Source organism: Eubalaena glacialis, chromosome 16 (assembly GCF_028564815.1).
Source record: "Eubalaena glacialis isolate mEubGla1 chromosome 16, mEubGla1.1.hap2.+ XY, whole genome shotgun sequence".
In the NCBI taxonomy this organism is placed as follows: Eukaryota; Metazoa; Chordata; class Mammalia; order Artiodactyla; family Balaenidae; genus Eubalaena; species Eubalaena glacialis.
Window position 1 is genome coordinate 33,395,728 of NC_083731.1, and position 13,422 is coordinate 33,409,149.

A 13,422-nucleotide genomic window follows, 5' to 3' on the forward strand; every position below is an offset into this window, starting at 1 on the left:
CAAACCTTCAAGGTTTTGCAGTATTCTTTTGCAGTATTCCTTTTATCAGGGAATCAAGCAAATATTAATTTTTTTTCTAAAGAGAGAAGTATGCTTCCCTGGCAAGCACCTAAGTTACAGTGCGATATAATATGAACTATCAACACATTCTGTATGTTCTCCAAAGACTTCAATCAAGATACCATGGTAGCTGTTAACTTCAATGAAAGGTGTATGTGTGGAATTAAGGGGCCGAACATGGCTCAGAGCCCTTAAGCATTTTCATGAACAAATACATAATTTAAGACTCTTGTTATCTTTTTTTCCTGGCCAGTTCATATGATGAATCACTTCATTTTTCACAAGCCCAGGACTCCTAAGATGCAATGGTTCTTAGATATCCTGCAGTGGGACCCTTTATTCAACACAGAATTCTTTACCATGGAAAACCAGACAGGTCTGAAAGCAGAGACGACCTGGTCTCAATTCACTGACAGGACATTAGCCCTAGAAACTACAAAGTGCCTTTATTTCTTGAGGTTCAAATTCATTGAAAAGCCACCATGGCAGCAGTTTGGAAGAGAAGAAAGAGGACTGTGGAAAAAATAGAAGAAAAAAAATCAAAGAAGGAGGAATGCCAAGGAATTTAGTCTCTAGGACACACTTGAGGCTTGAGATAGCACACCCAAGTTTGATTTCTCTCCAAACTCCTGGATGGAATTGCACTTGTGGAAATCCTGGCTCAGATGTGCCCTCCTGGAAAGTTAAGGTAGCTTAAAATTTAGGATTGTTTTAGTTTTAAATACCAGCAACATCAAACCAATACCAATTAGAAACTAGAAAAAAGGAAATGAGATTTATTGGCAAAAACCACAAGGGACACTATGGGCAACACAGCTCGGGGCTCACCAAGGAAAGGCTTATTCTCCCATGATTTAGACTAACAGATCCACCCTCTAAAAGCCTCCCTGTCCTTTAATTAAAAGAAGCACATTTGGAGGATAGAAGTATGCCTATGCATAATGAGTCATCCCAGAGCATATAATTTTAAGCCTGTAACTCATTATCAATTTAAATCATATACGATCTGGAACGCTATGATAGATGCTAACACTAGCAAAGGAACGAAGCCTCACACTAGTAAGTCAGTGTGTGTGTGTGTGTGTGTGTGTGTTGTGTGGTGTGGTGTGTGTTTGTCCCACCCATGAATATAATAGTATTGACAAATGACGCCATATGGAGCATTCATTTCTGAGGTTCCTTGTTTGACCAGGCCACAGTGGCTATTTGATCAAACTATTATAGGTATCCCTCTTTACCAATGAGGAAATCAAGATGAATAATGAAAGCTTTCTCAAGACCATACATAGAAACATGTAGTTTCCCTTCAGAAACTGAGCTCAGTCTTGGAAAGGAAGAAGTCACCCTGCATTCATCAGACCCATTTACCCATTCACTGCAAAATAGTAATCACATCCCACCAAGCAATGGTCATTCATTCATTAAGTAACCTGACCCTACCTACTCATATGGAAACCTCTCTCAAAAAATGGAAGAGTTGGGGAGTTACCGAGTACAGAGTATCAGTGCTTCTGACTGGTATCTCCACGTGAAACTCCTTGTAAAAGTGGCACAGTGGTTAAGAATCTGCCTGCCAATGCAGGGGTCATGGGTTCAAGCCCTGGTCCGGGAAGATCCCACATGCCGTGGAGCAACTAAACCTGTGCGCCACAACTACCGAGCCTGCACTCTAGAGCCTGCGAGCCACAACTACTGAAGCCCATGCACCACAACTACTGAAGCCCGTGTGCCTAGACCCAATGCTCCGCAACAAAAGAAGCCACCGCAATGAGAAGCCTGCACACCGCAACGAAGAGTAGCCCCTGCTCGCTGCAACTAGAGAAAGCCCGCGCGCAGCAACAAAGATCCAACGCAGCCAAAAATTAATTAATTAATTAATTAATTAATTAATTTTTAAAAAAACTATTAAAAGAAAAAAAGAATTAACGGGAAAAACCTGAGAGTAATGCAGTTCCTTCCCTTCATGGTGACCAGTATGAATTACCACTGTTTCCCAGAATTACACATTCTGCCAGGAGAGGAAAGGGTAGGGAGCATGACCGGGGACAGACTGGCATCCTACTCTATATGAAAATGAAGTCTACCTGATATTATTTTAGATGATTTGCTTGAACATAGGAAACTTGTTTTATTTAATACTTCTCAGTAGTCAGTGAGTTCATACCATAACACTCTGGAGAGATTATAAACTCTACTTAGTAGATGAGGACAAAAAACGAAGTGACTTGTCTTTGGTCATAATGTGAATCAATAGCAAACTCTGTGCAACTTTAAAAAGTATCAGTAAGGTTACTATTCTACTCTTTTCGGTGTACAAGAAAGTCAAAGCACGGTCATAATCTCTTAGACTTTAGGGTTGAACATATTGTTGTAATGGTTGTTTCTCTGTAAGGTCAGTTTTCCATAGTTCAGATTTTTGTAAAGTGCAGCATGGCTATCACACGAAGGTAAGCAGATAGACAATATGTAAAGAAATCTACTTACCTCCACTTTATAGGCATTTAATGGGGCAGTTGGATAACCTTTTAACAAATATTTATTGATTGAATTCAAGACAGTGGATTGACAATACACCAGTAAAATATTGCTAAACATAAGTATAGATTTTAGCCTAAAATACCAAAGAGATGGGGAGGCCTGAAGATGGGGGAAACATCAGTGAATAGGAGATTTAACAAATTTCTGGGAGACAGAAAGCGAGTGTAGCAATGATAACTGATGAAGCCAATTGGTTTTGTCAGAGAGTATTAAAATCATAAAGTGGGCTTCCCTGGTGGCGCAGTGGTTGAGAGTCTGCCTGCCAATGCAGGAGACGCGGGTTCGGGCCCTGGTCTGGGAAGATCCCACATGCCGCAGAGCAAATGGCCCGTGAGCCACAATTGCTGAGCCTGCGCGTCTGGAGCCTGTGCTCCGCAACAGGAGAGGCCGCAATAGTGAGAGGCCTGCGCACTGTGATGAAGAGTGGCCCCCGCTTGCCGCAACTAGAGAAAGCCCTCGCACAGAAACGAGGATCCAGCACAGCCATTTATAAATAAATAAAGCACACTTAGTATAGTGTAATTTAAAAAAAAAAAAATTGATTTAAAATCATAAAGTAAGAACAGAATACTATGGAAAGTGAAAACTAAGAAAATATGACAAAGATATAAGAATTAAAATATAATCATCAAACATATGATCCAGTAATTCCATTCATAGATATATATCCAAGAAAAATGAAAACAGAGGTTCACACTAAAATTTCCACTTGAAAGTTCATAGCAGTATTATTTTTATAAAAACTAGTGGGAAAAAAACCCCAAATGTCCATCATCTGATGAATGGATAAACAAAAAGTGTTATGTCCATACAACAGAATATTATTCAACCATAAATAGAAATGAAGTACTGACACATGCTACAACACAGCTGAGCCTTAAAAGCATTATGCTAGGTGAAAGAAGCCAGATGCAAAAAGCCTCATATTGTATGATTCCATTTATATGAAATATCCAGAATATGCAAATCCATAGAGAAAAAGCAAATTAGTGTGTGCCAGGAGCTGGGGAAAAGCGGAAATGGGGAGGGTTTCTTTTTGTGGTGATGTAAATATTCTAAATTTTTAAAGTCCATAGTTGTGATAGTTACACAATTCTGTGAATGTACTAAAAGCCAATGAATTATTGTACATTTTAATGGAGGAATAGTATAGTATGTGAATTATATCTCAACAAAGATAAAGATATAGACAGATATAAAATCATCAAGCAAATAATCAAGAGAATATCCCAGAGCTGAATAACCAAAAAACGCCCTCACTTAAATATGTCATTGGGAAATTTCCAAAACCCAAGAACAAAGTGAAGATTCTAAAATCGTATAGATTCTCATCTACAAATGAATGAGACTCACTCTGGTGTTGGACATCTCATTGGCAACACTGGACACCAGAAGGCAGTGCTTTCAATGCTTGGAGGGAAAATGATTTCAATACAGCATCCTATATATAATCAAACTATAAATCAAATAAAACTCAAGGAGGACTAAGAAAATTTCCCTCCCATATGTCCCTCTTTAAAGAGTTTCCTAAGGGTGTGCTCCCACAAAATGTAGTTGGAAAACCAAGAAGAAAGAAAATATATTTAGAAAGCAGAAAATTCAACCACGTAGAACAAAAAGAAGCCTCAAAATGGCAGCTGTGAACCAGGCTTGAGAAGAACAATTGTGCAGATTGCAATGAGAGGACAGAGACTCCTAGAAGGTATCCAAGAACATTCCCTTTATTCCAGGAACTGGATACAATCTTTGAGAAAGAAAAGCAACTTAAGCATGAGAGAAAGGTGGATAAAGATGTAAGTTTCAAAAGTCCTCATCTCCCATAATAGTCATTTCCCGTAACAGAAAATCGATAGAAAATCTAAAATAAAAAAGAAATAGAGAACTAAGTATACTATTTAGTGAAATGAAGGTAACCATCAGAAGAACTTAAATCAAAAAAGGTTAAAAATTAAATGTAGTTCCCTCTGGTAATCAAGATTAACGGTGGAGATAAGTGAGGAAAGGGGACGATTGTTTTCTGCTTATAAACCCTTCTATAGTATTTCTTTAACCATAATTATGTATTATTTAGATTAAATTGCTTTAATATTTAAAAATAAAATGTATTCGCTTATCACTTACCACATGTAAAGTACTATGTTAAGGTATAAAGTGAGATACAAAGTTGAATAATTTATAGTTTCCATGGGGTGAAACCAAATATACACACCAACTATGGAACTTCTTTGTAAACTGAAGTAAATATTGTAAGAAATGTTACCCCTCCCCCCTCCCAAAAAAGGTGCAGTGGGTGATTAATTCTGCCCCCAAATAAAGCAAAGTTGTGTAAAAGAGGTGGCATATGAACTACACCTTAAAGTGTTGGTAGGATTTTGATGGATGGAGAAAGGAAAAAGTATATTCTAGTTTGTCCTAAAATGCATTCCACAAAAGGACAAACATTTTTAGACATTCCTAACCAAAAGCCAATTACACCTTCCAGGAAGGAGCTGTTATTTTTGAAATACTCATCTGAAGAGGAGAAGAAATATTCAGAATATTTCATGCTAAGCTCAGACTTACCTGTACCAGAAAATATTTTCTGAGCTTATGAGTCACTTAGTTACTTAAAGACTAAAATCCTGAGAGAAACAAGATTATATTGTGTGTCAGTGACCATGAAGATTATATTCATTTACCTAGAACAGTTTCTGTTGACTTAAATATGCTTTAAGTTAACTTCTCTAATTCTGTAATAAAAATAGCAGAGCTTATTTCATGGAAAACGTTTGTATTGAACCATAGTTTGAGTGTTTTTTCCTTTTCATTTTTTTATTAGCGCATATTTTGGTAATTTCAAACTCCAAACTTAGATATTTATCGAAGGCTTAGATTCAGAACTAAATCTATTACTATCTGTACCAACAAACTTGCTCTAAATACTTGATTTATCACTGATTTTTTTTAAAGAAAAGAGATTTTATTCAAAGCCAATTTGGAGTCAAAATAAGTGATCCATGTTAAGATTTATTGTCTTTTGCTATGAAGTCATTTGAAAAAAATCAAAAAACTTTTTGATTAAAACAAGTTTATTTTTGTTGTCAATTTTTAAAAAAATTCTTGTCCTATTTTTTAGCGCCTGTGTGCCTTTCACTACTTAAATATACAACATATTGCTACGAGGATGAGAGGGGGAACCTAAATATTATAAAAGCTTAAAAAATAGATTTAATAATGATTTTTTTTTCTTCATGAAGTTTCATTAAAATCTCCTCTGTCTCCTGTTTATACTTCCACTCTACATGCTTAATCTCAACTGCTTTCACATATCGACCTCATTTACTCAGGCAGAGATAAGACTAGCAGGAAGAAAAAAATTGGACCTCAGTATTTTAAGTTGACAGATACTTACTGAGTGCCTATTTGTACATAGAATTATGCTAGGTGCTCTGAAGAACACCAAAGTAGTATGAAATCTGATCTCCATTTTCAATCTTCTGTAGAGAGATTAAATGAACACAAAATTGCATGACAATGCCATATGGGAATAAGTGCCGATGGAAGGGGCACAGGTGGCAACTGGCAGACTTTGGGGGAATGAAGGACTCAGGTGGAGCTGGAATGGAGTGAACTGATGGTCTCCAGGGAAGTTGTGGGCCTTGAGGGCTGAGTTTAAAGGGTCAGATGGGTAGAGAGAAGCAGCAAGCTCAGCCCACGCAAAAGGCTATGACATGAGCACAGTTGGAAAGACAGAAAGGAGTATATTGTATTTGAAATTCTAGTTTGACCAAGCCGGGCAAACTCTCAGGGAAGAGCGGGATAAGGTTGGAGTAGTTAGGAGTCGATCGGTAAGCAATTTTGGAAGTATTATGTTGGCAGTAGGAAAGCATCGAAATGCTGTGAGATAGAGGATGACACAGCAAAACCAGCTTTTGAGTAGATTAATACTACAACTCTGTACAGAATAAGTATTAGGAGAAGCAGAGGATAGAAGATTATTCAACTTTCCACATGTGAGGTGATGAAAATCTAAATTATGGTGGGAGAAGAAAAAGATAAAAAATAAAGAACAGATACGGAAAAATAAAATCAAACAACACATCAACAGGATGTGTTTGTTGACTAATCTGAGACAGCTCTTGGGTGTATATATAAATATAACTATAAATACCTCCAATCTCAACATGTTCAAAACTGAGCTTGGAATCCCCCCCCACCCAAACCTGATCTTCCTTCTGGTTTTTTTCCTCTCAGTAAGTGGTATCTTCATCCATGCAGATGCCCAAACCAGAAACCTGAATGGATGATGGTGTCAATCCTTCACTCTTCTTTTTTCTCACTCCTGTCTCCAATCAAGTCCAAATATTCCTCTATGATTTCTCACACCTACCCACGTCTCTACTACTTTCTATTTTTCCCTGGTCCAGGCCACCAGATCTTGTCTGGGTCATCACAGGACTCCTAATCTGTCTTCCTGCCATTCACCCCAATGCTCCCCAATACATTCTTAAAACCATAGTTCGGGGCACCTGCGAGCGGAGGCCTAGGCGGGGCATGGCGGCGCCGACGGCCCTGTGAGAGCAAAGCTGTCGCGGGGCCCTCCATGCGCCGGCGGCCCTGACATGGGCGCCAGCGGCTCCAAAGCCCTGGGCCTGTGGCCCTTCGCCTCGGCGGCGGGGGCGGCGGCCCGGAGGCGGCTGTCGCTGAGCAAGCTTTGGTGCGACCGCCAGGCCGAGTCGTGCCCCCCTTCGTATTCACGCGCCGCCGCTCCATGTTCTATGACGAGGATGGGGATCTGGCTCACGAGTTCTGTGAGGAGACAATCGTCACCAAGAACGGGCAGAAGCGGGCCAAGCTGAGGCGGGTACATAAGAACCTGATTCCTCTGGGCATCGTGAAGCTGGATCCCCCCCGCATCCACGTGGATTTCCCTGTGATCCTCTTTGAGGTGTGAGCCTGGGGGTGGCAGGCATAAACACCCCCTGCCCCAGCAAGAAACCCCCTGGCTCAAGGTGTGGCTTTCATTGAGGAACCTAGGCTGGGGCCACAACCGTGAATTAACTCCACTGGCCTGGAACCTTCAGCTGTGAGCAGGGCAGTCCTACAATGCTGGTTGCGTGTTGGTTTGTATGTGGACAAGAGGTGGCTGGTGGCTGGCAAGGGCTGATGGCGGAGTTCCCAGTCCCCCTTTCCCAGCAATCCCTCCGAGGAGCATGGCAGGGCATATGCTGGTCAGGAATGCCTGGCTCCTGTGCCCTTGCCTGGCCTGCATTCTTCCAAGCTTGCCCAGGTCCCAGCCCTGCTGGAGGCTACAGCACTTTACAAGTAAGGTCTGCCTTTTTCCAGCCCCAGGGCTGTGGGAGCTGTACACAAGTGGGAACTTCCTTTCCCTCACTTCCTTTACCCTCTCATTGGAGCATTTCAGCCGTTTGCTACCTCGATTCCTCCTGTGTTGGACAGAAGCTGGGGGCAGAACAAGCCTGATTCTTCCTGCCTACCTGCCCATCTGTTCCCACCCCCAGATGGATGGACAGTTTGCTGGCTGTTAATAGGTGTGGGAGGTTTCTCCCTCTACCCCGGGCTGGGCTGATCCCTCCCCACTGCAACTAGTTGTTGACCCCCACCCCAATTGAGAGGGCATAGGATGGGGATCAGGAAGGGCTCTGGATGCCTGTGCCTATGGGGTGTTGCCACATCCCACCTACCGTGTCTAATCCCCCTTGCCCTTACACATCCACCACCGTGTGATAAGGGACAGCACCCTAGGGCTGGTGCCAGTAGCTCTGAGGAGCCCACCACCCCTTCCCCTACAGTATACCCATCCCTTCAGAATCAGTAAGACAAAAGTACTGGAGCCCTGGGTAGGGACAGAAAGGAGAGAACAATCATAAAGGAATACTTAAAATGTGAAAACTTGTAAATAGTCTAGTCCATGATGTTGTTGGGGCAGAGTCTGATTTCTACATAAAAATGACTTTTTTTTTTTTTTTAATTCCTTACTGTGCAAACTCTGTGCTTTAAGCGTGTGAGAAATGGCTTGGGGAGGGTAGCCCTCAGTCTAGGAAGGCTGTTGTGTTATTTGTTCAATAAAATTATTTGTAGACCCTGCAAAAAAAAAAAAACAAAAAACCATAGTTTGAATAATCTTTTTAAAAATAAATCTGATCTGATAGTAGAAATATTGCAATTTAACCCACGCACACATGGAAACAAAATGTAGTTTCTTTATTTTCTTTCATTTTCTTCATGGGTCCTCATCTCACAGAGTAGCAGAACAGAGTAGGAAGGACTTAAACTTGCCAATGGAGAGCACAACCATTTCTTCTGTTTTTAAGTCTCTTTCAAGCAGCTCAAACCTCCCTGGAGTTTGGTTCTCACTCACAGACTCCTTCTCTCTCAAATTTTCAACAAGACTATCAATCTTAAAGCTTCTGGGAATCTTCCTGCCACCCATCAAAAAGACAAGATTCCCCCCGGTAATTGTTCCTCCACAGTAGTTCCCTCTTCACACATCAGTCCAATAAGTCCACATATCCTTAACCTTGTGCAAGACTTGGCTTACTTGGAAATATCTAAATCAAGACTACTTCCTGTCTAGGTGCAAGTTACGTAACTGATGTTGGTAATTTGTGACCCGGTGAACCCAGTCCGTTAGCTGCTTTATAGGCTTTAAAATGGTACATGGAGGCAGCAGTGAAGTGCTCTCCAAGAATTTTGAACAAGAACATTAAAATTATCCTGTGAATACTAGATATCTTTTGTCTTGCTTTTTTTTCTTGTACTTTTTTCTGAAAAAAGTATAAATTTCTTGTAAAACTGAATTCTGTATTTAAGAATCAACACAAATAGAGGCATAGTAGCCTTTTGTCTATCCATCACTCTTGCCCCTTCTCCTTATATTAACAGACTCTATCAACTTTACAAAGAGGTTTTATGGAACTCAATTTGCAGTCTTCCTGGACACAGCAATTGGTCCAGGGATGGGCACATGAGCCAAACAGAACTACTGAGAGTCTTCCCAGGATTTCTTTGCTGGGGATGCCAAATGAAGAATCACTTGTTTCTCAAGTCACTAAATCAAAGAAAGCGGTAGTCAAGTCAACCTCTCCCCAAACCCCTCCACCATGGAGAGAAGCCAGGCTCCCATGCAAGAGCATAGAGCTGGCTTCAGAGGGAAGCAGAGACAAAGCAGATAAATAGTGAGCGCTGACACCATCCAGTCTCCAGTCTTACTCATTTCTTAAGATAGGTAAGACCCTCGCCCTTTCAATTTGGTTATATATTTCAGTACATTTCCTTTTGTTGTTTAAGCTGAAGTGGGCTTCTACCAGTGCAGCCAGGAGTCTTGGCAATTCAGGATGACAGCAAATATACACCAATTCAGAATCCTGGTAATAATCAAGGGCTTTAAAATCAGACAGCCTGGATTTAAATTCTGACTCTTTTACTCATTATCATGTGACCTTGGATAAACTGCTTAACCCTCAGCCTCCTTAAGTTTCAAATGAGAAGTAACACTTCTTTTGCATATTTTGTGGGGATTCTTTGATACAATGTAAATGCAAGTTGGTGGCACAAATAAATGTCCAGTAAAGACTTGTTGTTGCAGTTGTTATTATTGTTATCATTAGTGTCATGATCTAACAGAATAAAATTACTGTCAGGCCAGAACAAGACTTCAACATAGGCCGAGGTATTAATATATCTAAAGAAATACTATATTCATCAGCAGGGGGTTTAATCAGAGAGCTATACTGTGGCTGGTCTCTGGCAAGACAACATAATATGGAGTCCTCTTAGAAGATAAACACATCTGAACTGCTTTCAGGGAGTCCCCTATTCTTTTGGCTCACATGAACCACTCCCTTGCTCTGACTCCATCCATATTCACCAAAGTACCTCTTGATATGGTCCATTGGGGAATTTCTCTAGTCGATATTAAGGGGAGGCTAACAAGACTGGGATCCCTTCTGCTGCTGCCTTTGCAGCTGGTTTTTTTTTGAACGTCTTTATTGGAGTATAATTGCTTTACAATGGTATGTTAGTTTCTGCTGTATAACAAAGTGAATCAGCTATACATATACATATATCCCCGTATCTCCTCCCTCTTGCGTCTCCCTCCCACCCTCCCTATCCCATCCCTCTAGGTGGACACAAAGCACCGAGCTGATCTCCCTGTGCTATGCAGCTGCTTCCCACGAGCTATTTTACACTTGGTAGTGTATATATGTCCACGCCACTCTCTCACTTTGTCCCAGCTTACCCTTCCCCGTTCCTGTGTTCTCAAGTCCATTCTCTATGTTGCAGCTGGTTTTTAATGTTGTCCCATTCCTTTGGCTGCTTGCCCCAAGGAAGATGATGTCCAGTATTCCTATCCTCTAACGCTGAATTTCCTACAAGGGCCAAGCAGGTAATATAAATAAGAAGCAGGCTAGAGGGAGACAGGAGGAGTGGAGTGGACTTGTTGAAATATGAAAGGCACACCTTACCTTCTCTGTGCCAGCCAATTGTTGCATATGGAAATGTAGACCCAATATTGACAGATCACCTGATTCTGAAAAGAAGCTAGAAGTGTAGATTTATAAAATAAATAAATATAAAAATATATTTATAAAATAAGGGTCTTTTAAAAAATGTTCAGTGCTATGTAGGTCAGACTATGCCTACTAAACCTAGCCCACAGGGACCATTTTGACTAGGATAGCCTGAATATGGATAACCTCAGTTAATAACTTCACTGCCATAACTTTCTGCATTCTTTTACTGTTAGGGTAAGCATATATTCCTTTGAGACTCTCCAAATAAAATTTTCATTATAGAGTGCCTAAAGAAGGACCACATTATATAGATGGGTGCTTAATAAAAGCTGCTAATAATTTTAAATATCCATTTAGAGGTAGAGATAAGCCTCCATTACCTTGCAAACTCCACCAAAATAACAGTAGAGGGATTTGGTAAGCAATAAACCCAAAAAGACAAAGAAAGTAGGAGATACGAATACAGCTACTAAATTTTAGAAACTGAAGAGCAGAAAGATTAGTGCTTAATGACTTAGCAGATTTCAGAAAGCAAACAGTGGGGAAAGCCAAGAATTAATCAGATTGTACCACAGAACTCTCAAAACCTTGGAAACTGGCAATATTGAGTAATCTTAAATCAGGGATGAAAGTAGAGCTAAAATCCAAGAGCACTCTTCAGAAGTGTGATTAAGAAGCAATTAAAATTCCCATATCCCAGCCTACTCTAGGAGAAAACTGAAGGCTTCCTCTCTGGACAGGCTGAGGAGAAGATCTATGGATGAGAAGACACCAAGCTAAGTCAAAGGCATTGGGACCATTCTGAAGATAAAGGGATTATGTGAAATTGTACAAAATGAATGATGAGAACTTAAGCCTTCTTCCCCCAGCTCCCAAAGTGCTGACAGCCAGAATTATACTTCTCAGAAAAGAGTTCAGTGGTGCCTTCTCTGGGAGAGTGTAGCCAGGCTCAGGTAAAAAATATTGAAGTTGCTAACTCTACGGATTCTCCAATAAAACTTCCGGTGAAGCAGACAGTTGGCAAGGCAAACCTCTTGCCAAGAGACTCCAAACAGCTTTTTTTAGGGCCCCACTCTTAAATATGAACAGACAACCAAGGATCACCAGACAGTTAAGAAGGCATCTAATGTAAAATACAATGTGGGAAAGAAACAGTACAAAGGAAACACACAACACAGAGAAAGCTTACCAAAGAGTATCATTAACATCCTCAGAGGCAAAGTAACAAAGACAACAACAACAAAAAAGGATAATAAAGGGGCTTTGGAAATTTAAAAATATATATATAGCAGAAAGGAAAAACTTATTAGAAAACAGAAAGGTCATGTTGAGAAAATATCCCAAAAGAAAAGTGAAAAGACAGTGATGGAAAATTGGGAGATTAGGTCCAAATTAGAGAGTTCGTTCCAAATAATAAAAGTTCCAGAATGAAAGAATAAAGAAAATGGATGAGATGAAGTCAGCAATAAAATAATTTAATAAAATTGTCCAGAGCTAAAAAGCATGAGTTTCCTGATTGAATGGGCCTCTGAGTACCCAGTCCAATGGACAAAAATAGCTGTACACCCAGGTACATCATGGTGCAATTATAGAACACTGGGCCTGGAAAAAAAGATGATCCTACAAGTTTCCAGAGAGGGAAAAACAAATATCAAGGACCAAGGACCAGAATGACACTGGACTTTCTAGCAAAAACATTGGGGAAAATAATAAATTAATACATTAAAAGTTCTGCAGAAAAAAAATGATTCCCATCATGGAAATCCATTCACAAGAAAAACATTTACTAAATTTGGGGGTAACATAAAGACATATTCAGACATTCAAAGTGTCAGACTATTTGTCTGCCTTGCATCCATGTACAGACAGCAAACGGAAGAAATGCTTTGTCAAAATGAGGAAATAAACCGAGTACAAATAAAAACTGGTATCTACAGAAAAAGAATACAAGAAATACCAAAAGGATGGCAAAGGGAAACAAAACTTACATAGGAAAGAAAAAGTACGAATAATATACTATCTGGTTAGTTCCATATAACTTGTATGGACTATATTTTATTATGCACAGTACATTATGTATTATGTAATTGTATTACATAAAGAAAGAACTTTGATCTGACCAAAATAACAATATAACTCTATTTAAAAGAGAGAAAGATGGGAAATATGGGTGAATATAGCAGGGGGTGGAAAGTGTGTGTGAAAAACTAAATTCTCATCTTCTGTAGTTAAAATCAAAAGATGATTCCTAAAATTGGGAGGAAAGAAAGAGAGAGAGAGAGAAGAAGACTATAGACATGTTATTTAG

At 40.0% G+C, this 13,422-nt stretch overlaps 1 pseudogene; it reads left to right on the forward strand.

The window, feature by feature from the left end:
* Positions 1–7,199: 7,199 nt before the first annotated feature.
* LOC133076571 (tumor suppressor candidate 2-like) lies at positions 7,200–7,531 on the forward strand (annotated as a pseudogene).
* The last annotated feature ends 5,891 nt before the right edge of the window (positions 7,532–13,422 follow it).